The sequence below is a fragment of the Mus caroli genome, chromosome 10 (assembly GCF_900094665.2).
Source record: "Mus caroli chromosome 10, CAROLI_EIJ_v1.1, whole genome shotgun sequence".
Taxonomy (NCBI): Eukaryota; Metazoa; Chordata; class Mammalia; order Rodentia; family Muridae; genus Mus; species Mus caroli.
This window is the reverse complement of record NC_034579.1, coordinates 110,783,939-110,806,282: the sequence shown is the minus strand read 5'-3', so window position 1 is coordinate 110,806,282 and position 22,344 is coordinate 110,783,939. Positions and strand designations below refer to the sequence as shown.

Sequence of the window (22,344 nt, the reverse complement as noted above, 5' to 3'; positions counted from 1 at the left end):
GACTCCTAAAGAAGTTGAGACTCACCTGTGTCTTGGATTAGTACTGGGCAGAGCCAGGACTCCATCTGATGGTAAACCCTTGCTCATTCTGCTATACCAGTGGCTCTCAGAGGTCACATATCAAATATTCCACTGAAGTGGAAACTTCTGGTTTCTTTGGAAAGTCAGTATGTCAAATGTTTTGCTGAAGCAGACACAGGTGAGAGGATGTTTTGCTATAGCAAACACGTGAAAGGACACATGATGTTCAGAAGGAGTATGGCTATGACCCACAGACAGAGATAGAGCATTGGTTTGCTTTGCTCCACCTCGCCATTCTTTGCTAACAGCCTGCGTGTATTGGTTCGCCTTACATTGCATTGCTGAGCTTTGCTGTGGTGATGCCATAGAGAGAAACTCACCAAAGAACTTCTGGTGGTGTTCTGGCGGCTTCTCACACCTCATTCCTGCCCCCACACTGCCATCTAACCCATCTTACTGATAGCACACCATTTCCCTGAGCCTTTCTGGGTCACTCCTGTGGGTCACACTGATGGACACAGCACATAAAAGGTAAAGCATTGTCACAAAAAGGGGTAGAGGGTCGGACCAGTTCAGAAAGTCCCTGAGCAAATATTCAAGGGGTCAGCGATAGAGAAGAGGGTGCCTAAAACAGGGAGTCAACTGTTGCAAGCATGGCTGACTTCCATCCCTCTGCGTTTGTGACTCTAGCATGGTGGGAGGAATGATGGGAACATTTTTTTTTTTAGTGTCTGATCTGTGTGGAGTGGAAACTTGGTTCTCATCTATGGAACTGTTGTGTAGTAGCGATTCTTCCACTCTGTGAAAGGTTTTACTGGTGTCTTTTTAAAAAAGTTTTTGTTTTGTTTTGTTTTGTTTTGTTTTGTTTTGTTTTGTTTTGTTTTGTTTTGTTTTGTTTTGTTTTGTTTAAAACTGCAAGGTCACTAGCTAACTAGTAGCAAGCTAGTCATCCTAACCCAGGCACTTTATTGGCGTATCAAAATGGTATTTGTTTCTGTGTTTTTACTATCATGTATTAATTGTTTATGTATGTATGTATGTATGTATGCATGTATGTATGGATGGATGGATGGATGTATGGATGGATGGATGTCTGGTGTGATATTTCTATGCATGCACTGATCAAATCCATTTTTTTTTGTTGTTTTGGTTTTTTGTTTGTTTCTTTGGTTGGTTTTTTGAGACAGGGTTTCTCTGTATAGCTCTGGCTGTCCTGGAACTCACTTTGTAGACCAGGCTGGCCTCAAACTCAGAAATCCACCTGCCTCTGCCTCCCAAGAGCTGAGATTAAAGGCGTGTGCCACCATGCCCGGCTTAAATCCAGTTTTAAAAGCAAATCTTTTTCTCTTAATCTTTAAGACGTGTCCTAGAACCAAATGTTTCGGCAACCCAAGATGCTAATTACCCATTAATGTCTTTAAACAGCATATTTTTGTAGCCTTGCAGAAAACCCAACGTTTAAATCTGTGACAATGAAGACAGTAGGTTAGGGCTTCCATGACACCCCCGACGAAGGAGAAATACACCACGCAAATGAAGAGCAAACCTGACACAGGCAACAATGGTTCATTTCAGTATGGAAAGCCCTGGCAGGGACTTCTACAGAAAAGCAAGCCTTCAGCATCTCCTAGGAGCCTTTATTCACTGCCAGGAAAAGCTGGGACAGGAGACTTCACTTCTCTGAGGATGGGGGTGGGGCTTCACCTCATTTTCCTTATTCAAGGGCCTTCCTCTGCCTCTGCCCAGCAGTAATGGAATGAGCAACCCAAATAATTTGCACATTAATTAAATCTTCTATAGAGGTGGGAGGGAAAGAGTCTGGCAAGAGGCCAAGTCGTTTTAATCTTTCCTGGGGGAGAAGAGATAAGAACTTAGTCAATCTAATTGAAAAGAGACAGAGAGACAGAGAGACAGAGACAGAGATACAGAAAGGATGGAAAGAAAGAAAACAAAAGTAAAAGAAAAAAAAGAAAAAAGTCTACTCCTTCAAGACTCAAGTACCCCAGTTGTAATTGACTGATACCATTTAGAGGTAATCTAGCAGCATTGAATAATTTATTTTAAAATAACAGATGTGGAAACATGAAGCTACACTAGCCACTGTCCAGCAGCGCATATACTCATGATGAGTACCATGCCAAGATCAAGCCTTCGTCTTTGTTTTAAGACACCTCGTTTTAGTAGTTAAATTTAGGAAGGCAGTAATTTCGAGCCAATGGGTGAGACTGGATTATAAATCTTCATTCCATGAATACAGACCAATCTTACTGGGCACTGTGCAGGGACGTCAGAAAGACAGTAGAGGATGGAGAAACAGGCCTGCCCTTCACCACAGGCTTCCGTCAGATCCTTCCTGGTGATAAAACACCTGAAATACATCAACCTATAGAGACAAAAGACTTAGTGTGTTCATGGTTTAGAGGGGCTGACTCATGGTCTCTGGATTATAGCTTGATCAGTGAATAATTGAGTCTGGTGCCTATCTACCAGGACTCCAATATCTGCCCTGTGGAAAGTGAGAGACCCAGCACTGCCTGTGTCCTGCCCACAGCTGGGACCTTTCTGAGTCCTTTGCATCGCGTCTGCTGTAAGGCAAGATTTCCGGTCCACATTTCTGCCAGTGTTGACCTCACTGTCTACTCTCCTATCACCATAGTGAGACAGGGAGTACAGCTGCTGCCTCCTGTGCCCAGGAAGCAGAGTAAAAGGAAGAGGCTGGAGGCCCAGCAGTCTCTTCAAGGAGACACCTCCAACTACATACCTTCCTTCCACTAGTCCCCACCTCTTAAAGGTCCCACCGCCACGACCACGAATAACAACAACGTTCCCAAAGCAGTATGGCTGGCAGCCAAGCCTTTAACGAAAGCCCCATCTGAGGAATATTTAAGATCTGAATATAATAAGCGAGGAAGACCAACAATAAGTACCAAATATAGAAGAAATAAATTCCATGATCAGAGGCAGTGATAAATCTACTCTCATCTCACATTACAGCTCAGTGAACCACTTATAACATCTATGAACTCTCGATTTCAGCTACTGTTAAGACAATAAGGTTGTTAAGACAATTTTTCCTCAATGTGGTCTCTGTTGCCAATTCATCTTTAAAAGTCATGGGTCTCCATAAAGAATGATTTAACACAGTATTCCAATTTCCCCCACTAAAAAAACCTATATTACTCACCATAGGCTATTAAAGTATTAGATTGGTATTTGTTCTATCAACATATTTAAAGTCCTATAAATAATTTACAACTTTAAAATACAAAGCTTTACAAATAAATACAAATAGCCTGGCACTCCCTTCCTCACCACTGATGAACACTCCTTTTCTTGCTAGTACATCTAACACCTGTTCGTTCTAGTTTCTAGTACAAACAAGGCACCAGCCATGTAATGCGTCTGTCAGCGTGGGACAGATTATAATAGAGATGAACTCTTTCAGGGGTTTAGCATCATGGCCTTCATAGAATACACATGTCCATGATGAAGTTGGCCAAGCAAACTCAGTGAACTGCTATTAGTATAAAAACAAAGCACATACAGCTATGTGCAGACTATACTCGATAATATCAATAAAGGACTCACTGGGCGTGCTAGTACATGCCTGGTATCCGAGCACTTGGGAGGCAGAAGCAGGAAGATCAGGAGTTCAATGACAACCTCAGATACAGAACAAGTTTGAGACCAGCCTGGGATCCAAGTCATTCTTGAGTGTGGTGTGTGTGTAAGTGTGTGTGTGTGTGTGTCTGTGTGTGTGTGTCTGTGTGTGTTTGATTTAATCTCATGCTATTTTTCCCCATCGTGGCACTAAGAGCAATAGGCAATATCACATACACACATGCACACACACATACATACACATATACACACGTGTATACACATATATATATACACACACATATACACATATATATACACATACACACATACATACATGCACATACATATACATACATACATACATACATACACATACATATACACAACATACAAACACATGCATACACACACACACACACGCCTAGGTATGTAGTGGACCATGCCATCTAGATGTATGACATATACTCTCACAGACACAAGCTTGCTTAGTGATACATTTCACATAAATTATCTCCAATGTTCAATATCGCGACTGTAGAATATGGGATCAAGTCTCTGTTCTACCTCGGATAGTTTCAACCATCGCCTGCTAGCAGAGGAGCAGGCAACAGAGACAAAGCATGGTCCCATCAGCTTCCTCTCCTGGAGCCTTTTGGAATGGCTGCCCTGCTCACCCCTCAAACTCTACATATTCCTTTCATTCCCTGAAGAATGGCTACCACTTCCCAGCACTTCCCTGTGAACCATCCCCTCCAGAAGAGCTTGTTCTGCAAACTGGAGCCCAAGTTTCCCGTGCATAATTTGTCAGTGATTGATGCCAGGAAGGATATTACCATTTTAATAAGATCTATAAGAACTGAGAGTCTAAGAATAGGTCTCCAGGCCTTGTGACTGACAGGATACATGGACCAGCCCGAAGAGCTCCTGACCACTGATTTGCAGCCTTCCTGTCCAGGACCCAGGTGCCACACGGAGCGGGAAGCTGCAGAGGGTATCTTGCCTGACATTAGCTCCATGATACAATGTAAGGCAGTGCTGTTTTCAACGTTGTTGCTACCGGAAACATTGCGTTCCCTTTGGGGTTCTTAGTCTCGTTAATAAAAGGCTCTAAAAACAGACCCAGAAGGGAGCTCAAGGACCGTTTTATTAGCTCTTGAAAGAAAAACAGCAATGGGGGCAAGCTGTAAGAAGGGGAGGGATGGAAATGGGAATGGTATTCCTTTAGAGACAGGGCTCAAGAAAACCAGGATGCTCACGATGGAGGCCAGCTGCAGGAAGGGAGGAGGGCTTTAGCACACAGGTGTCAAAGCCCAGAGTGTTAGGGAAGGTGTGACCTAGGCCAGGAGAGCACACACTAGGGCTACTGAAAAAGATTCAGAAACAGGAGGAGTACCACGTGCTTTGAATTTAGAACTCAAAAATGGTACGGACTCAGCAGGGAAGATCTGCAAAACTGCTACCCTGAGGGAGGGGCTTCTGGGAGGTATAAGTGCCTGATCTCATTAAGGGGATAATTATTCCTCCTGTCCCCTTCACACTCCTTCAGGTCTATCAGATTTCCCAAGGCGTGGTCTCCCACTGGTGATTGCCAGGCCCAACTGGACTAACTCTTACAGGAGGAGACAATTGCATGTCAGGATCTACTCTTGGGAGCAGAAGAGAATGGGCTATCTCCATTCTAGGCAGTGGGTTTTGTTGTTGCTCTATTTTGTTTTGTTTCACTCAGAAGGCTTAGGGGAAGGGGCAGGGGTGGGGGAGCATTTGCGATGTTTTCCCTTTTAAGGTTAGCAGAGAATTAGGAGGTGAAACCCAGAGTCCTCTGTGAGGCAGAGGTCCATCCTTAATGGCTCCTAAGGCTTCCAGTCCCTGTCGGGTGGAGTGACAGTTGGAACATCTGCTCAATTAAACTGCAATGCTAACAGCTGCACAGACACAGCTCGGCTCGGGTCATCTTATTCAGTAGCTTCTGATTGACTGAGCAGTACCCCGGTCTAATACATCAGCCCTTGTCCCGTGCTAACGTTTGCCTCTGCCACCAAGACAGAGGTCGTCTTCTGAATCAACACGTGGGTAACGCAAATGGGCAGCCTCTTGACTGTTAAGTATAAACAGATCTTTCCAGGACTTGTTTCAAATGTCATTTTGCCCCAAGTGCTTCTCGTGTTGTTATTAATAAATTAAAAAAAAAAACACTAAGAGCAATTATGTCTGTTGGCTACTTGCCACATACCAGGTGTTCGTCCGTGAGTCTGCTCTGGCTCCGGCAGCCTCCGGAGCAGTTATTATTATCCTTTGTTCTGTCGTCGGCAAAGAACAGCTAAGGTCACCCACAGAAGCTCTTCCAAATGTGCTTGCCTCTTTTCAGGAAGATTCTAAAGGGGTTTTATGATGGTTTGGGGACCGTGTAACAGGAAAGATACAGAAATATCCCAGCTACTTACCAGGACCCAGGAAGGTGCAGGGTTAGACATGGGCAACTTTTGAAATGTCTGTGTTTTGTATGAGCTATTTATGCGTCTGAGGTGCGTCAGGGATGACACAATCGGTTGGAGAATGCGAGGCCTATAATCAACGCTACCAGCAGAAGTAGTTTAAACAGGGAAAAGCTCAGATTTAGACCCGCTCTTTCCAAAGCAAGCAACAATAGAGCATCAAGTTGACTGCCAGCCTCCGGCTGGAAGCGTGTGATGTCAGTACCAACCTCCCAAGCAGATCCAACCTTACCGCAGACTAATTTCTAAGCACACGTGTTTATTGGATAGTATTATTAGCTTTGCGTTCACAGGATAAACTAGGGTTTCAGCCAGAAGACGCCTGGGGCGTGAGGGGGGTGGATTAACAAGGTTCTCTCTTCCTCCCTCCTACTCGCTCTCTCTCCTTCACCCTGCCTGAAGAACCGTCCCAATAACAGCCCTAACTACCATTTGGAGACTTCATTCTGTCCACACAGTCTTTCACAGATGTCGTCTAACTTTGTGGGCTAGGTCTTCGCAGCACTCCTCAGCACTTTCGAGACGAACTCCTACGGAAGTTACCAATATTTGCCTTGGGTTCATGATCCTCCTTCTGCCTCACCCTCCTGAGGAGCTGTGAGTTTTTCCCTGTGTGCTACCATGCCTGCCTGTTAGCTAACTTAAACTGAGAGATGGCTCAAGCTAAGAGGGAAGAAAGGAGGGAAGGAGGGAGGGAGAGAGGGAGGGAAGGAGAGGGAGGGAGGGAGGGAGAGAGAGAGAGAGAGAGAGAGAGAGAGAGAGAGAGAGACTAACTTCAATTTGCAGAAGGATTTGAGCCCCAGGGACCCTCCTGTCTCTGCCTCTGCACACCGTGGTTACCATGGTTACAGGTGCCCATGCCACACATGGCTCCTTCATAAATTTGGGTCAAACTGTGTCCCCTCATGTAAGCACCATACCAACTGAGCCATCTGTCTCCCAGCCCCTGAATTACTATTCACTTTAATACAAACATCAAACAGGTAGTGTAGAGCAGAGAATGATCATGCGGTGCCCTTTGGTTGATGTGTTTTTCCTGTGGGCTCCTAGATTTGAAAACCTGCACCCAGTTCTTGCTCAGTTCTTTCTCTGATCCTCCTTGATGGATCAGGGGAGGGATGGCTAAGCTCAAATCCTTCTGCGATCATTATGCGTAGGATGGGAAGAAGTGCACATAGGCCATCAGGTACGTATGAAGGTCACAAGAGAGCTTTCTGAAGTCAGCTGTCTTGTGATTACTCAGCTTTCTAAAGTCAGGTTTTTTTTCCCCTTCCACTTTATGTGAGTCCTGCAAAGGCTTGGGCTGCAGTTGCTTAGTCCACTGAAGCCCTATTGTCAGCCCAATAGCTTCGTTACCTTTTTGAGCATTCATTGAGGGCATGGTTATCAAGCAGTTCCTATCTTTCCCCGGGAAGTGCATAAAGTATTAGAAGGGCTCAGTGAGAGGGTACACCTTCCTACACATCCTGTCTGTGCCTGGGAGTAAGTTCTGCTGATTGGTGTTGTAGAAGGAGATTAAATCTACCCAAGTCACCAGGCGGGCAGCGTTGCGAGTTCCTCACTACTCACCCAGTGTTGTGGATTCCCGAATGAAAGACACACACACACACACACACACACACACAGCCTTATATTTAATATGCCTTAATTGGCTCAATGGTTGAGCCACTCCCAAACTTCCACGTTGCTAACGCCTCCCCTCCGATACCCCTGAGTTATTACTAAAATCTATATTTCATTCTTGTTACCCTAGACCACTCTGTCTTCTGCGGCTCTCAAGGTCGCAAGCCTGCATCTTATTCCTTTCCTGACTTGGTGATTCTAAATCCTCCTTCTCTCCTTCCCCTTGCCTGCAAATCCTAAAGTCCCGCCTCTGTCTCTTTGACCAGCCAATTGGCTGCTGGCAACTTAATTTACTAATCAGAACTAACTGGGGCCTTACATGAGGGATTCTCATGCAATTTTGGGAACCCAAATAACATTATGCAAGCTTTAGGCCAAATCCACCACACCTAGGATTGACTTTTGCTGGTTGGTTATGAGCGTCTGAGGGTGACGTCTCTCCTACCACACGCAGTCTCTGCCAGACCCTCAGTCTCTGCCGGAGAGGTGATAGTCACACACACATATATACACACACACACACCAAACACACATACATACACACACACACACACACACACACACATATATATATATATATATATATATATACACAACACACAGGTGTGTATAAAGCGGGGAAGCAGTTGGACCGTCAGTGTGGAGGGGAGGGAAGAAGATGAGGAGCAGAGAGGGACTCTCACACTGGCACTTGAAGCCCAGGAAGAAAGAGAGAAGGAAATAAAATGAGACAAGACACACAGGGGACAGCAGGCGTGTGGGCATCAGGGTGTGGGAGTGTGTAACTTTGAGGCTAAAGAGTGAATAGCAACAGATGGTGAGAGGGGGTGCAGGAGCCCCTGAGAGCTCTGTGGATGGAGACCTGACTCCTGGGCTCACCTGAGTCTCTCCCAACTTTTGGTCAATATGTCCTCAATGTTGTTCCTATACCAACCTCCTCACTCTGAAAGTATCTGGTTCTGGGAACAACAAGATGCTCAACAGGTAAAAGCCATCCTTGTAGTCAATCACCACAGCTCATGATGGAAGAGAAACCAAGTTCCAAAATTTGTCTCTGACTTCCTCGTGCCTGTTGAGGTATGTGCACACCCATATTTATACACATGCACACAAGGGTGCTGGGTGGGAAAGAGGGAGATGGAGACAGAGACAGAGAGGGGTAGAGGGAGAGAGAGAGGGATATAAACAGGTAAACTTACTCTGGACAGTAGATTCCATCGCCACGAGCACTCTCAAACTGCAGTGCCTGTCTCTGCTCTCCCCTGCTTCGTCTGTGGAAGGCCATCACTAAATGACCATGTTCCTTGCTAAGTTTGGGCTCTCCATGACAACTACCAAAAGCATCACCCAGACAGCAACACAGATTGGAGTCAGAAGCACATATATCTGTATGCCTATGAGAAAGGATAGTAGAAGGTGAGACATCTAGGAGGCAGAAAGGATTCTGGGATGGAGCCAGGTGCAGAAAATTTGCCTGGGAAGATGTGATGAGACAGATGTACCTGCGCACAGGATATAAACTGGAATATATGGGTTGCTGAAAATTATGACCTATTCAAAGAAAGCATAGCTATATGATCACGGTATTTGTAAATATATTTTGAATCTGAGTCTTTTGTGTGTGTGTGTGAAGATTCATTTATTTATTTGATGACTATACTATTGCTGTTTTTAGATACACCAGAAGAGGGCATCAGATCCCATTACAGATGGTTGAGAGCCACCATGTGGTTGCTGGGAGTTGAACTCAGGACCTCTGGAAGATAAATATATAATTTCTATCATGTCCACCTCATGTCATCCCCTCTTAACCCCTATCTCCCCCCACAGATTCCCTTCACCTCCCCAAAAAGTCAACTTCCTCCTTTCATGCCCTGTGTGTGTGTGTGGGGGGGGGGGGGGAATACTGAAGGTTTTATGAAAGGAAGTGACAGGAAGTGACACGTGAGCTCAGATCTGGTTCTTGACATATCAAACTGACATTTGTGGGAAGGAGTGGTGGGTTACTTTTAATTGAAAATCTAAAACAATCTAGAGCAATGGTGGTCAACCTGTGGAGCCCGACCCCTTGGGGGAGGGGTCATTCACAGGGGTTGCTTGAGACTGTTGGAAAACACAGATACTTACATTATGATTCATAACAACAGTAAACATGTTAAGAAGCAGCAACAAAAATAATTTCATGGTTGGGGGGTCACCTCTCCTGAACTGTATTAAAGGGTCACAGCATTAGAAATGTTGAGAACCACAGATCTAGAGCCTCGATAAGGGATTGTCTAGTTCCAGTTGGTTTATCGGTATGTCTGGGGGGTGAGGATTGATTTGATAACTTCAATTGATGTGGGGAAACCTGTCCCACTATGGGCATCACTAATCCTTGGGCTTGGGTTAGGACCCAAATGAGCTAAGCAGTAAAAATTCATGTATTCGTTCTGTCTGCTCTTCACTACAGGTGTACGGTGACTGACTGCTTCTAAGACCTCTGCCTTAATCTGCTATAATTGACAGCATCCTGGAATTGCGTGCTAAAATAAACTCTGTGGGGCAGTGGACCATGAAAGGTACCCTGGTCTCCGGCAACCCCCCAAAACCCTTCTTCCTTAAGTTATTTTTATTGTTGTATTTTATCAGAGTAATCAGAAACAAGACTGGAACAGAGGGAAAGAGAGTTGACTAGACTGAAATCTAGCATGTCCAAGAGAGAAGGCTGTTGACTCTAGGTCAGACTATGAAAAGCCAAATTCCCAGAGCACCCTGAAAAAGTATAGAAATTTGACAACTTATCTGCTGTTTCAGATCCCTTATCTGAAAAATGTGATTGGTGAAATTTTTAGCTGAAAATCTTAATTTCTATCTAGCAATGTCTTAATAGCTTCTCTTTCCCTCATGACTGAAAAACATGGCATCTGGAGGCATGTCAGTTGCTCAAAGATGCCTTGGGGCCCCAGGTTCCTTCTGCCTTTCAACATTACTTTTCTATATTGGCTCCTTGCCTCACGTTTCCAAGATAGTTGCTACAACTCCAGCCCTCACGTGTGTGTCTAGAGGGGCAGAAGGAAATAGAGACAAATGAGAGGGAGTGTTTTGTTTAAGTTTTTTTTAATTGAAATTTTTATATGTATGTCTATCTATGTACATAGGTTCTCCTAGAACTGGAGATACAGGCAATTGTGAGCTGGGAATCAAACTCCGGTCCTTTGCAAGAACAATGCACAATACGCTTAACTTCTGAGCCACTTCTCCACTCCCCAGTTGGGTGTTTTACACTATGCTTATCTCGTGTTATGGAGAAGAATAAAAACTGTCTGTCTGTGATAGAAGCCACATGAGCAGCCATGGAGGCTGGAGAAGTATTACCATCACGACATGAGTGAAAGTTGAGTTCTGCTAAGCAAAGCTGGAGAAAAGCTAAGTGCACACATGCGTTGATTGTTTGAGCCGATGATGGAAACATTGTTTCAGCTGCTGGAGCCTGGCGAGGAGCAGTGTGGATAGCTGTTGAAGTTCCCATAATCCAGGCACGAGTGCTTCATCATGAACACAGCAGAAGAATGAAGACCCAGTTAAGCTAAAGGGCCTGAAAGGAAGATGAAACTTCTGCTTTAATAAAAAGCTGGGATTTGGCATGGCGTTTTATTATTATGTTTATTCCTCCTCTTTCGCACAATTACAAAAGTCTGTTTCCCTCATTAAGATTGGTTTTCAATTGCATTTTAAAATTCTCACCGTGAGAATATAAACTTGCTTTTAAACTTACTCACTTAGAACTCCACCTGCTGCGATCCTCCTCCCAGCGAGCAGTCTGTGCAGGGCCAGATCACCGGGGCTGACCACTGGACCCTGCTCTTCCCAGCATGCCTGCTTTAGATACAGTTCAGCAGCATGAAGAAGAATTACTGCCTACAGTTATAACAAAATTAATCACAGCATTGTAGCCATGTGTACTAGATGTTCCCATAACTAAGGGGCAACACAGAAACCCAACACTTTTTTACTCCTTGCTGAATGGTCTATGTGGATTAGATAACAAGTAAGGCTGTCCCACATGCCCCTAACCAAAGACAGCAATGCAGGGCCCAGGATGCAAAAGCACTGACAGTTGTGGAGTTGCATGGTGTTAGGATAGGAGACATATTGTGGTAGACAGAGGTTTTAAGGGTTTTTTTGTTTTTTTGTTTTTCGGGACAGGGTTTCTCTGTGTAGTCCTGGCTGGCCTGGAACTCACTCTAGACGAGGCTGGCCTCGAACTCAGAAATCCGACTTGCCTCTGCCTCCCAAGTGCTGGGATTAAAGGTGTGTGCCACCACTGCCCAGCTTAGCCAGAGGTTTTAAAAGACAGAAAAGGAAGGTTCTAGGTGCCTGCTTAAAAGAATGGGAAACAGTGCCTAGAAGAGATTCTTGCACTGCCTTGTTCATAGTAGGAGTGAGACAGGCTGACTCCACGACAGGCTTCAAACTGGCAGTTCAGGAGACTAGGCCTAAATCTCTGTTTCCAAGAACTGGCCAGATCCAGGCAAGTCAGTTACTGAAAAACAAAACAAAACAAACAAACAAACAAACAAACAAACAAAAAACCCAGGCTTCAGAAACTGCCCCACCACCTGGCCTGAGGCAAGGACAAAGGATCAGCAGCAGTTTCCAGACTTTCTCAGCAATAGTTTCCAGACTTCCCATCAACAGTTTCCAGTCCCCACACCTCAGGAATGGTTCTGGAATGTCCCTAGAGATGGACCCAACAGATTAAGATAGAGGTCACCTACCCTGAGATTCCCCTAATATGCTTTAAATCAAGTCTGTGAGCTCACTTTGGAGCCTCTCCTTCTTTGTAGATGGTAGACCCGAGCATGCTAGCTAGACCTCTGTGAAATAAAGCACTCTTTGTGTTTATATACTATTTGAGTCCGGGATATCATTCTTCGGAGAATCATGGACCCTTACAGTATGAGTCGCAATAGGCAACAGCTGTAGCAGCCACCAAAGAATGAATGAGCCAGCAAACATAAGCTAAATGCACAATGGAATAGTATTCAGGCTTAAAAGGAAGGGAAAGGTTAACCTCACTTAACTGGGGTATCTACAATAGTTGAGATGATACAGACAGATGTACATACGCAGGTGGCTGCCAAGGCTGGGCATTGTCAGTATTTGGTGGGAATAGAGTTTCAATGGGGAAAATGGAACGTTCTGGGTAATGATGATGGTTGACAGCAAGGTAATATGCTCCTGGGTCTCGGAGCTGTGTGCCCAAATACGTGCACGCACACAAGAATGCGTGTGCATCCACGAAGGCTCATATAAAACTCCCACCACCACTCTACTCGAAGTCCTTAAAAATTTGGTCAGGGAGGAAAAGAAGGAAGCAAACTAGAAGAGCGTTCTAGAAACAGTTAATATCTTTCAATCACGTTGTGGCATTTTGTTGCTGTTGTTTTGTGGTTTGTCTTTGTTTCCCTTTTTATAGTAAATAGCCATTACATTTGTGATTGGTGGAAAGGGGACATAAACTGTGAAATGGACAGCTAAGAATAAGAGGTCTGAGTTCCTCTGCCCCCATCCTCACCCCTGACCCCAGGCCCAGGGAACCCCCTCCCCCGAGGTCTGTTTCTGCTCAAAAACCTGAAACATCCCCGCCTTTATCTTTCATGCCCAGGACCTATGGTAAGTCTGGGTCAGATGTTATATTCTGATCTGGACCAATTTGGTTTTGCTGCTGCTGCCGCCGCTGCCGCTGCCACGGTGCTAGCTCCAGGGGACTCAGGTGACAAACTGGAACAGTCACTCTGTAAGCAGTTTCTGGGGCATCATGCTACAAACAGCCTAACTCTTTGTTTTCTGATTGGCTCCTTTTACATTCCCGTTTGGTTACTTTTTGGAGAAAACAGGGGTCTCTCATGAAGCTTAGGGAAACGACTGAATTTTAATGGAATCTAATTGGGCCTCATGGTTATCTCAAAGAAGCTGTGGTCATAAAAGTTAATTAAGTTAGATTCATTTGCATATTCAAGACCTTTCTTTCTTTCCTTTCTTTCTTTCTTTCTTTCTTTCTTTTTTTTTTTTTAAGAGAGAATGTGTCTCAGCCTGGAAGGGATTAGGAGACACAACTGTGTCCAGGTAGCTGGGTTTGTTCATGGAGAATTGGAACAGCAGCCTATTATCTTAATCCTCTTGCCTCCTCACCTTGTGTTCTCCGCTTCCTTCCTTTAGGAGGGTGTTGACACTGGAGGTAACCTGGTAGGTTTGCCTGTTCACTTTGAGATGTAGAACAAGCCCCTTATAGAAAAAGATTTGCCATACTAAGCCATAGAAGTAATTTTCTAGACAAAAGGTGACTTCAGAACCTTCAGTAGCGGCACATACAGCCACAGGACAGGACTGGCCAACAGTGTGTGTGCGCATTTGTAAGCATGCTTGACTGCTTCTTGGCAACAGGAGTGCGGCTTCATTTATTATGGGTCAGAGGAAGGGAACAATCGGACCCTAAGAGGATGTCTCGTCTGCCCCGCTGCCTGGGGTAAGCCTAAAATAACCTGCTGAAATGGAACTCTGGCCTCTTTTTTTCTACCCTCTAGGGAAGCTTTCCACAACTATGCTCTGTTATCCGACCCATTTTTAACATTTAACTTTAATATCATATCAGAAAGCATCCTGTGTGCCAAAACTCTATCCCCACTGCTGCTGACTAACCGTTTACTCTCACATGCATACCAAGCAAATGTGGGGAGTCGTCCCTGCCACCACCACCTCCACCTCCACAGCCATAGCTCACCTGCACATCTCATCTGAACTCTAGCCGGTGCCTGGGTCAGTCAATAGAGTCCGATGTCTGCCCTGCTTCCGCCAGCCTCTCCTGCTTGTTACCACAAATAAAGGTTTATTATCTCTATCCTCACCTTGTGAGAGGAGCAGATTAATGTATTCTTTTCTCTGATGTCAAGTTCTTGAGGAGCAGTAAAAGCAGAAGACAGGGCAGACCCTGTCACCGAACACAGAGAGGTTACAAGTGCTTCCAAATGTGAGACTTACAGGAAGTACGGGTTACCAAGCAGCGTTCCCCGCCCCCCCCCGCCCCCCCCCACTGGCTGGGAGCACAGAAGTGCTTTCTGAATAAAGAGAAATTTCATGTGAAACCTCAAGAGATGACCAGGAAGCATCAAAGTGGGAAGGGGATAAAGCCAGAGGGGCAACCTGGGTGTGGTCCTTACCATGACAGTCATTATGTCCAGAGTGAGGGTGGGCAGTGCAGTTTAGACAACAGGACAGAGGTGGCTGTGGTCCTTTCTGGAGTCATTACTGTCTGCACCAGTGACTTGGTCCTGCCTGTGTGGATTGAGAACACCGAGTACCTAGACCCTTAGAAAATAAGCCAAGTACCATTCAGCATCCAGGCAGCCACGATTGCATCGGAGACCTTAGTCATCAGTGTGGCACAGGGCTATGGCTGCTGTCTCTTTGCATGTATCATGTGACTTAGCAAGTCTCAGGATCTCCAACCCCTGGTCTGTCAAGTAAGAAGGTTAGACACAGGTGCCTGACATGTCTAACCTATCTTCTGGAATCCGTAGTGAGAGTCCCCCCAGCTCTTAAGTGGGTCACACTATTACTGACTAGCCTACATTCAGGAGCGGGGAAGGGTTACCAAATAGGCTGTACTCTCTCTGCTTGCTGTTTCTTTACTGTGGGAAATATACACAGCATAACACTCCCCATTTTGAGCCTTTTAAGGCTCACGGTTCAAAGACAATGCATGACCTGTGTGACTGTCTGTGGCTAAAATATTCTCCCTCCCACTTTTTTTTGGAGGGGGGGCTGAGACAGGGTTTCTCTGTGTAGCCCTGGCTGTCCTGGAACTCACTCTGTAGACCAGGCTGGCCTCGAACTCAGAAACCCGCCTGCCTCTGCCTCCCAAGTTCTGGGATTAAAGGTGTGCGCCACCACTGCTCGGCGTCCCTCCCACTTTTAAATGAGTCTGAGTAAGTGCTAAAAATATTTACAACCCATCGTCATGGCTCTAAAGGAGTTTTAACATATAATATTTCTCTTTTTTTCAGATTTTCACACATGTATACAGTGAATTTTGGTCATATTGACTCCCCATTTTTCCACCCATATCTGCCTCCGAATTTATGTTTATTTGTGTGTTTTTTGGTTTCGTTTTGTTTGGGTTTTTTTGTAACACACTGTCCAACTACTGCTGCCTAGTACACATGGACGCAACCATCATGACTTTTGTGTGTGTGTACCTTAAAAGATAAGTTATGGTTCTTACAGCAACTGATACATACTTCTATCACCCAGTGAGTGAAAAAATGGAAGGAGGAGGGGTCCAAGAAGTGACAGTTACTTATACACACACACACACACACACTGCCTCTACAATGTCGGTTCTCAACCCTTCCCAATGCTGTGACCCTTTAATACAGTTCCTCGTGTTATGGTGACTCCCAACCATAAAGCTACTTTCATTGCTACTTCATAACTGTAGTTTTGCTACTGTTATAGATCATATGTAAATACTTTTGGAAATAGATGCTTGCCAAAGGGGTCTGAGACCCACAGGTTGGGAATCGTTGCAAAAAAAAAAAAGTCACCTTGCTCAAGATCACAAGGCTTAGTACCCCAAATTTATCCCAGCTCATCTGTCACACCAAGCCAGCTGCTTTGCTTATTATCTCACAGGTAGGCAATGTCATCCCCATCTTACCCACAAATAAATAGTAGAGTCCTGCTCCCAACGACCAAGTCAGCTTGGCTTTCCAAATTTAGTTCCATCTCTATAGCTGTCTGCTTTCCCCCAAAACACCTACAGGGGACTGACTGGTAGATCTTGAAAGGATAAAAAGCAAAGGAAGATGCAGACTGAATTTATACTCCACTGCTTTTGTCTCGGGCTTAACTCTTCCATCTTCCACTTCCGCCGCCACCACCACCATCATTTCCTGTCTCTCTTGCCCACGGAACTGATGGCATCCTCTGTCCCACGTGGTGCCTTTTCTTAATTAAGAATTAATTCTGAGAGCATCAGGGAGCCGAGCGGTCGGGAAGGGTTAATAGCCTGAGGAAGGGTTGAGTTCCCACAACTCAGGTGGTGACAGAGGGCCAGGAATAATGAGGCAATGGAACCTCCCAGCAACCCAAAGCCTTCTCAGCAGATCTTAATAGGACCAAAAATAAATGTTGAGACCAGGAAACTGTCAGGCAAATTAATGTGAAGGGCACAGGTTCTGTTTTCTCTCAACAGGTAAGAACTCCAAGCATACAGCCGGAGGATGCGTTAAGAATAGTATGACAGTAGCTAACTGGTGCTCACTTAATACAGAGGTCGCGGCACCCAGGAGGGCTGCATCGGAGAGCTGAGAAGAAATACGAGCAACCACCGAAGCTCAGCCACAGATGCTCCAGGACCTTTAAAGGCTCAAAATGCAAACAAATTGGGACACTCTAATATATACATATACATGGGTCCAAAGGTTTTTTTAAAAAACAAAGTATCTATCTTTACCTTGACTTCCAGGGCCCACAGGGTTTCTCTCCCAAGCCCTCTCACCCCAACCGCCACCAAGAGTATCCTGTGGTGGTTTGAATATGCTTGGCCCAGGGAGTGACACTATTAAGAGGCATGGCCTTGTTGGAGTGGGTGTGTCACTGTGTGGGTGTGGGCTTTAAGATCTTCCTCTGAGCTACATGAGAAGCCAGTCTTCTGCTCTCTGCCTTCAGATGAAGATGTAGAACTCTCAGCTCCTCCCGCACCATGCCTGCTTAGCCACTGCCATACTCCCACCTTGATGATAATGGACTGAACCTCTGAACCTGTAAACCAGCCCTAATTAAATGTTGTCCTTATAAGAGTTGCCTTGGTCATGGTGTCTGCTCACAGCAGTAAAACCCTCAGACAAAACACACCACAGGAGAGCTTGAATGTCTTTCACATGCCAGACTCTCCCCTTTACCTGCAATCCTGTCTTTCTTTTGACCCCTTAGTGTGGGAAGCCGTTTCAGAGTGGCAGTTACACAGTGGCAGTTACACAGTGGCAGTTGCAGAGTGGCAGTTACAGAGTGGCAGTTACAGAGTGGCAGTTACAGAGTGGCAGTTGGCTACTGCTGGCCACCACACATACATAGGCAGTAAAGGTTCTTTTGCCAAGATGAGGTTTTGAGAATTAACCAAAGTTAACCAATCAGATGAGAGACAAGTTAACCAATCAGATGAGAGACAAGTTAACCAATCAGATGGGAGACAAGTTAACCAATCAGATGAGAGAGAACGCCTCTCCTAAGCCTATATAAGCAGCACCAGTTCTGGGCTTGGGGTCTGTCTCTTCGCCTCTACAATCAAGCTCTCCTAATAAATGTGTGCAGAAGGATCCTGTTGCAGCGTCGTTCTTCCTGGCCAGTTGGGCGCGCGCAAGACCTTAGCATATGCACCATCTCCCAGTCACTCCTTCTGACCACCCAGAGCCAACCTTACCCTCCTCCTCAGCACTGTGTAACAATCTGCTTTCCTGTTACAAAATCTAGATCCATTAATAAACAGAGTTAAAAACTAACAAATTCTGTGCATGTTAATGACCACCCACATTGCAGACTACCTAGGATCATAAGTTCAAAGCTATCCTGAGCTACAAAGTGAGTTCCAGGCCCCCTGGAGATACAAGATATCTTAACTTTAAAAAAAAGGATGCTATATCTAACTAATTAAGTAATTAGTTAAATAAATAAATGAAATTTTAAAACAAGGGGAGGGGTTATTTTAGATGACTATAACCCAGTTAAAAATAGAAGCTATTTTTCTTCACTTCCTGAATGCTGGGATCACAGGCTTATATCACCACCTATGGCATCTGTGGCGCTGGGGACTGAAGCCAGGGCTTTATGTGTATTACCAAGTACTGGACCAACTGGGCTATAGCCCCAGCCAGAATACTAAGCCTTTTAAACTAATTTAAATTTATCTGACCAGGGACATTATACCCTCAAGAACCCTTTCAAAGCAGCACCTAGTATTGTGTTTTATTATATAATTGAGAGCTGTTAGGCTCTCCCTGTGAATCACTCCAGCAGGGAACTGCCCTCAGAAAGAGAATCCTAGAGGCTGCTGTTCAGCCTAACCAAGTATACACATGATAACACCATCACAGATCACCTCACAGAACAACTTTCTCCTTCACCCTAAAGGAAAGAGCTAAGAACTTAAAACCCGGTGATATTCAGAAGTCAGATGGGCAGATTTGCTTCAAGTCCTGGTCCTATCTCTGTCTTAGTTAGGGTTTTACTACTGTGAACAGACACCATGACCAAGGCAACTCTTATAAGGACAACATTCAATGGGGGCTGTCTTACAGGTTCAGAGGTTCAGTCCATTATCATCAAGGCAGGAGCATGGCAGCATCCAGGCAGGCATGGTGCAGGAGGACCTGGGAGTTCTCCATCTTCATCTGAAGGCTACTAGCAGAGTACTCACTTCCAGGCAGCTAGGAAGAGGGTCTTAAAGCCCACGCCCACAATGATACACTTCCTCCAACAAGGCCACACCTACTCCAACAAGGCCACTCCCTCACACCCTACTAAGGTAAAGGAAATGGGAGACTCTAGGTAGGGAAGCAGAGTTCACATCCTTACCCAAGTAAGACCCCAAGAAGTGTGCATTCCCGTGTAGATGGAAATTTCTCTGGGTGTGTACATAAATGTGGGCGACTCCTTACAGTGGGAGAAGCTAAAGATCCTGAACTAAACAAAAGGGAAGGAGCGAGTGGGGTGCCAGCACTTATCCGTCTTTGCTTCCTGGCCATGGATGTGACGTAGCCAGCCATTTCCTGGTCCCCCATAATACTTCCACACCGTGATCGATTGAACCCTTGAATCATGAGCCAAAATGTTCTCTTTCTTACTTCGGTTGCTTTTCCCAGAGTTTTCTCACAGCAATGAGAAAAGCAGCGAACAAGACCATCAAAGCTGAAGATCTTCATTCTACGCCGTCTCCAGGCTGGAACCTTGGTGTTCATCAGCAAACATGTACTGAATGAGCCAACTAAGGGAGAGAGGGGCGGCAGCTACCGTCTAGCTCACTTAATGAGAAAAGCTCAAGGCGTTAGGCTCGACTCAGGGGATACAATGACCTCCTAGTCCATTCAGGCTAAGTAATAAAAATCTATTGCTCAAGCTCTGGGGGCCCTGGTAATTCTAGAGTCTGCTAAAGGTAAGTCCTCTACTTCAAAGTCATTACCTCTGTGCAGTGTCCTCCCATGGTGGGAAGGACAAGGCAGCTCATGTCACCCTTAAGCAATAAGCTTCAAGCCAAGGGTTCTCCTAAGTAAGATGTTTGTTGGTTGGTTGGTTGGTTGGTTGGTTGGTTGGTTGGTTGGTTGGTTGGTTGGTTGGTTTTTTTGAGACAGGGTTTCTCTGTGTAGCTCTGGCTGTCCTAAAACTCACTCTGTAGACCAGGCTGGCCTTGAACTCAGAAATCTGCCTGCCTCTGCCTCCCAAGTGCTAGGATTAAAGGCGTGCGCCACCAAAGCCTGGCNGAGACAGGGTTTCTCTGTATAGCTCAGGCTGTCCTGGAACTCACTTTGTAGACCAGGCTGGCCTCGAACTCAGAAATCTGCCTGCCTCTGCCTCTGCCTCCCCAGTGCTGGGATTCAAGGCGTGCGCCACCACGCCCGGCTCCTAAGTAAGACTCTTGATTGAGAATAAATTGATCGACATCAGGCCTACAGTAGGTCCTTGATTCTTCCCTGCCGCCATTCTGTATCACTACACACACACACACACACACACATACACACACACATATACATGCACACACATGCCCATACACACACATGCACACATGCACACACACATATACATGCACATACACACACATGCCCAAACACACACATGCACACACACACATACACACAGACATACATACACATGCATGCATGCACACAGACATACACACACATGCATACATGCACACAGACACACACTTGCATACATGCACATGCACACACACACACACATACACACACAGGCATGCCCATGCAGTTCTGCTCAGTTTTCAGCACAAAATTAGGAGCCAGAGATGATTGTGTATAACAACAACACTCTGACAATTATCGGAACACAAGTGTGACATGCCTTAAGCAATCAGTGACTGACTCAATGCCTTTAAGCATAGACTACACCAAATGCCTCCAGGAAAAGCTAAGGGGTTGGGGGGGGGAGCCTCAGGATTTGCTCTCTCCCTTCCAGTGACTGAGTTATGCTGTGGGCTGTGGTAAATTCTTGCTGTACTAAAAATAGATGAAGGGCAGATCAGTCACCCTTGGGGACTTTTTATCTGCTTCATCCATGCATCCAAAGATGCCACTTGCATAAAGCCAAAATAAACACAACCAAAAGGTCACTGAGGTGGCAGGCAAGGGTGGTGATTTGGATAGAAACCTGGAAGACAAGCACACACACAGTCCATGACAAAGATGAGGTCCTCATGACAAGGACATGAGCGGGAGCTGGGTCTGTGTGATTGATAAATAAATAGCTTGAATTTTTTGATAGTTTCTAAGGGACAGATTTAGAACTGTCCTCTTAAAGAGAGCCATAGCCTCCAGCTGTTCCCCTCCACTCGTGCTGGCACAGACCCTGGTCACAGATTCACACTTTACTCTGACAGAGCCCTCACACCAGCCCCCTCCTAGATTCTGGCTCCTCCTGGAGCACCAGGCAGAGCACCAGAAAGGCAATCCAGAACCACGGGAAAGTGTGACTCAGGCGACTCACGAGCAAAGATACCCAAAAAGTTTCGGGAGTTCCCCCAAACCAGGCTGACCACCAACTTACTTCATTATGCGAGTGGTTTTAAAGGAAAATGTTTAGCACTAGGTCACCAAGAGGTCAGCTCCCTGTCCTGAGCCTCTACAGAGACTAAGGAAAACTGACTAAATGTTGGTCTACAAGGCTGAAAACCCAGCCCCTGGTCAAGCATGCAGTGTTTTTAAACACTAATAAACCCAATAGCACCATCTGTATAATTCGCAAGAATTCTTGCTAAATCAGCTGGCCAAAGGCAGAGGCAATTGCTCTGGCTGCAAGTGTCACCACCGTGTCCCCGGGAAGTATTTTAAGTGGATAATGAGTAGTCTCTCCTCTCAGTGACTATATTCAAATAACATCGTGTGTCTATAATAAGCAAAAGTCCCCAGTCAAGGGCCTTAGGAACCCATGTCCCTTCACTTGGGGCTTTCGTCCTCATGAATGCAAATACCAGATCTCTCTCCTCCAGGGAGATTTAAGGAAGCAATTAGCTAGTGAAGGGTGAATACACGTCCCAGGCTCACACATACCCATGCACAACATCACAGGCACAGAAACGCCCAACACATAGCGCCTACGCGTTCTGAACAGCATGGCTCTCACTCACCCCTGCATCCTAGCCTGACGGCCAAGACTTCCTTATTTAATGATGGTTTCTTCTTGAGAATGATTTTGGGGGTCCAAAGTGGCCTTTTGCTTCATGAACAAATATACATAAGAAATACAAATACAGTTATCTACTGGAAATGGGGAGGTGGCGAGAGAGAGAGAGAGAGAGAGAGAGAGAGAGAGAGAGAGAGAGAGAGAGAGAGAG

At 45.5% G+C, this 22,344-nt stretch overlaps 2 long non-coding RNA genes across 2 annotated transcripts; one reads left to right on the top strand and one right to left on the bottom strand.

Annotated features, from left to right (window-relative positions):
- The first annotated feature begins 6,462 nt into the window (after positions 1–6,462).
- Positions 6,463–10,921, top strand: LOC115032130. The gene is made up of 4 exons (XR_003837762.1): positions 6,463–6,713; positions 7,167–7,302; positions 10,192–10,300; positions 10,880–10,921. It is a non-coding gene; the product is annotated as an uncharacterized LOC115032130 (long non-coding RNA).
- On the bottom strand, positions 10,918–14,701 carry LOC115032129. Its single transcript, XR_003837761.1, has 3 exons — positions 14,506–14,701; positions 11,501–11,639; positions 10,918–11,316 (listed from the first exon to the last, which is right to left on the bottom strand). It is a non-coding gene; the product is annotated as an uncharacterized LOC115032129 (long non-coding RNA).
- Between the last annotated feature and the right edge of the window lie 7,643 nt (positions 14,702–22,344).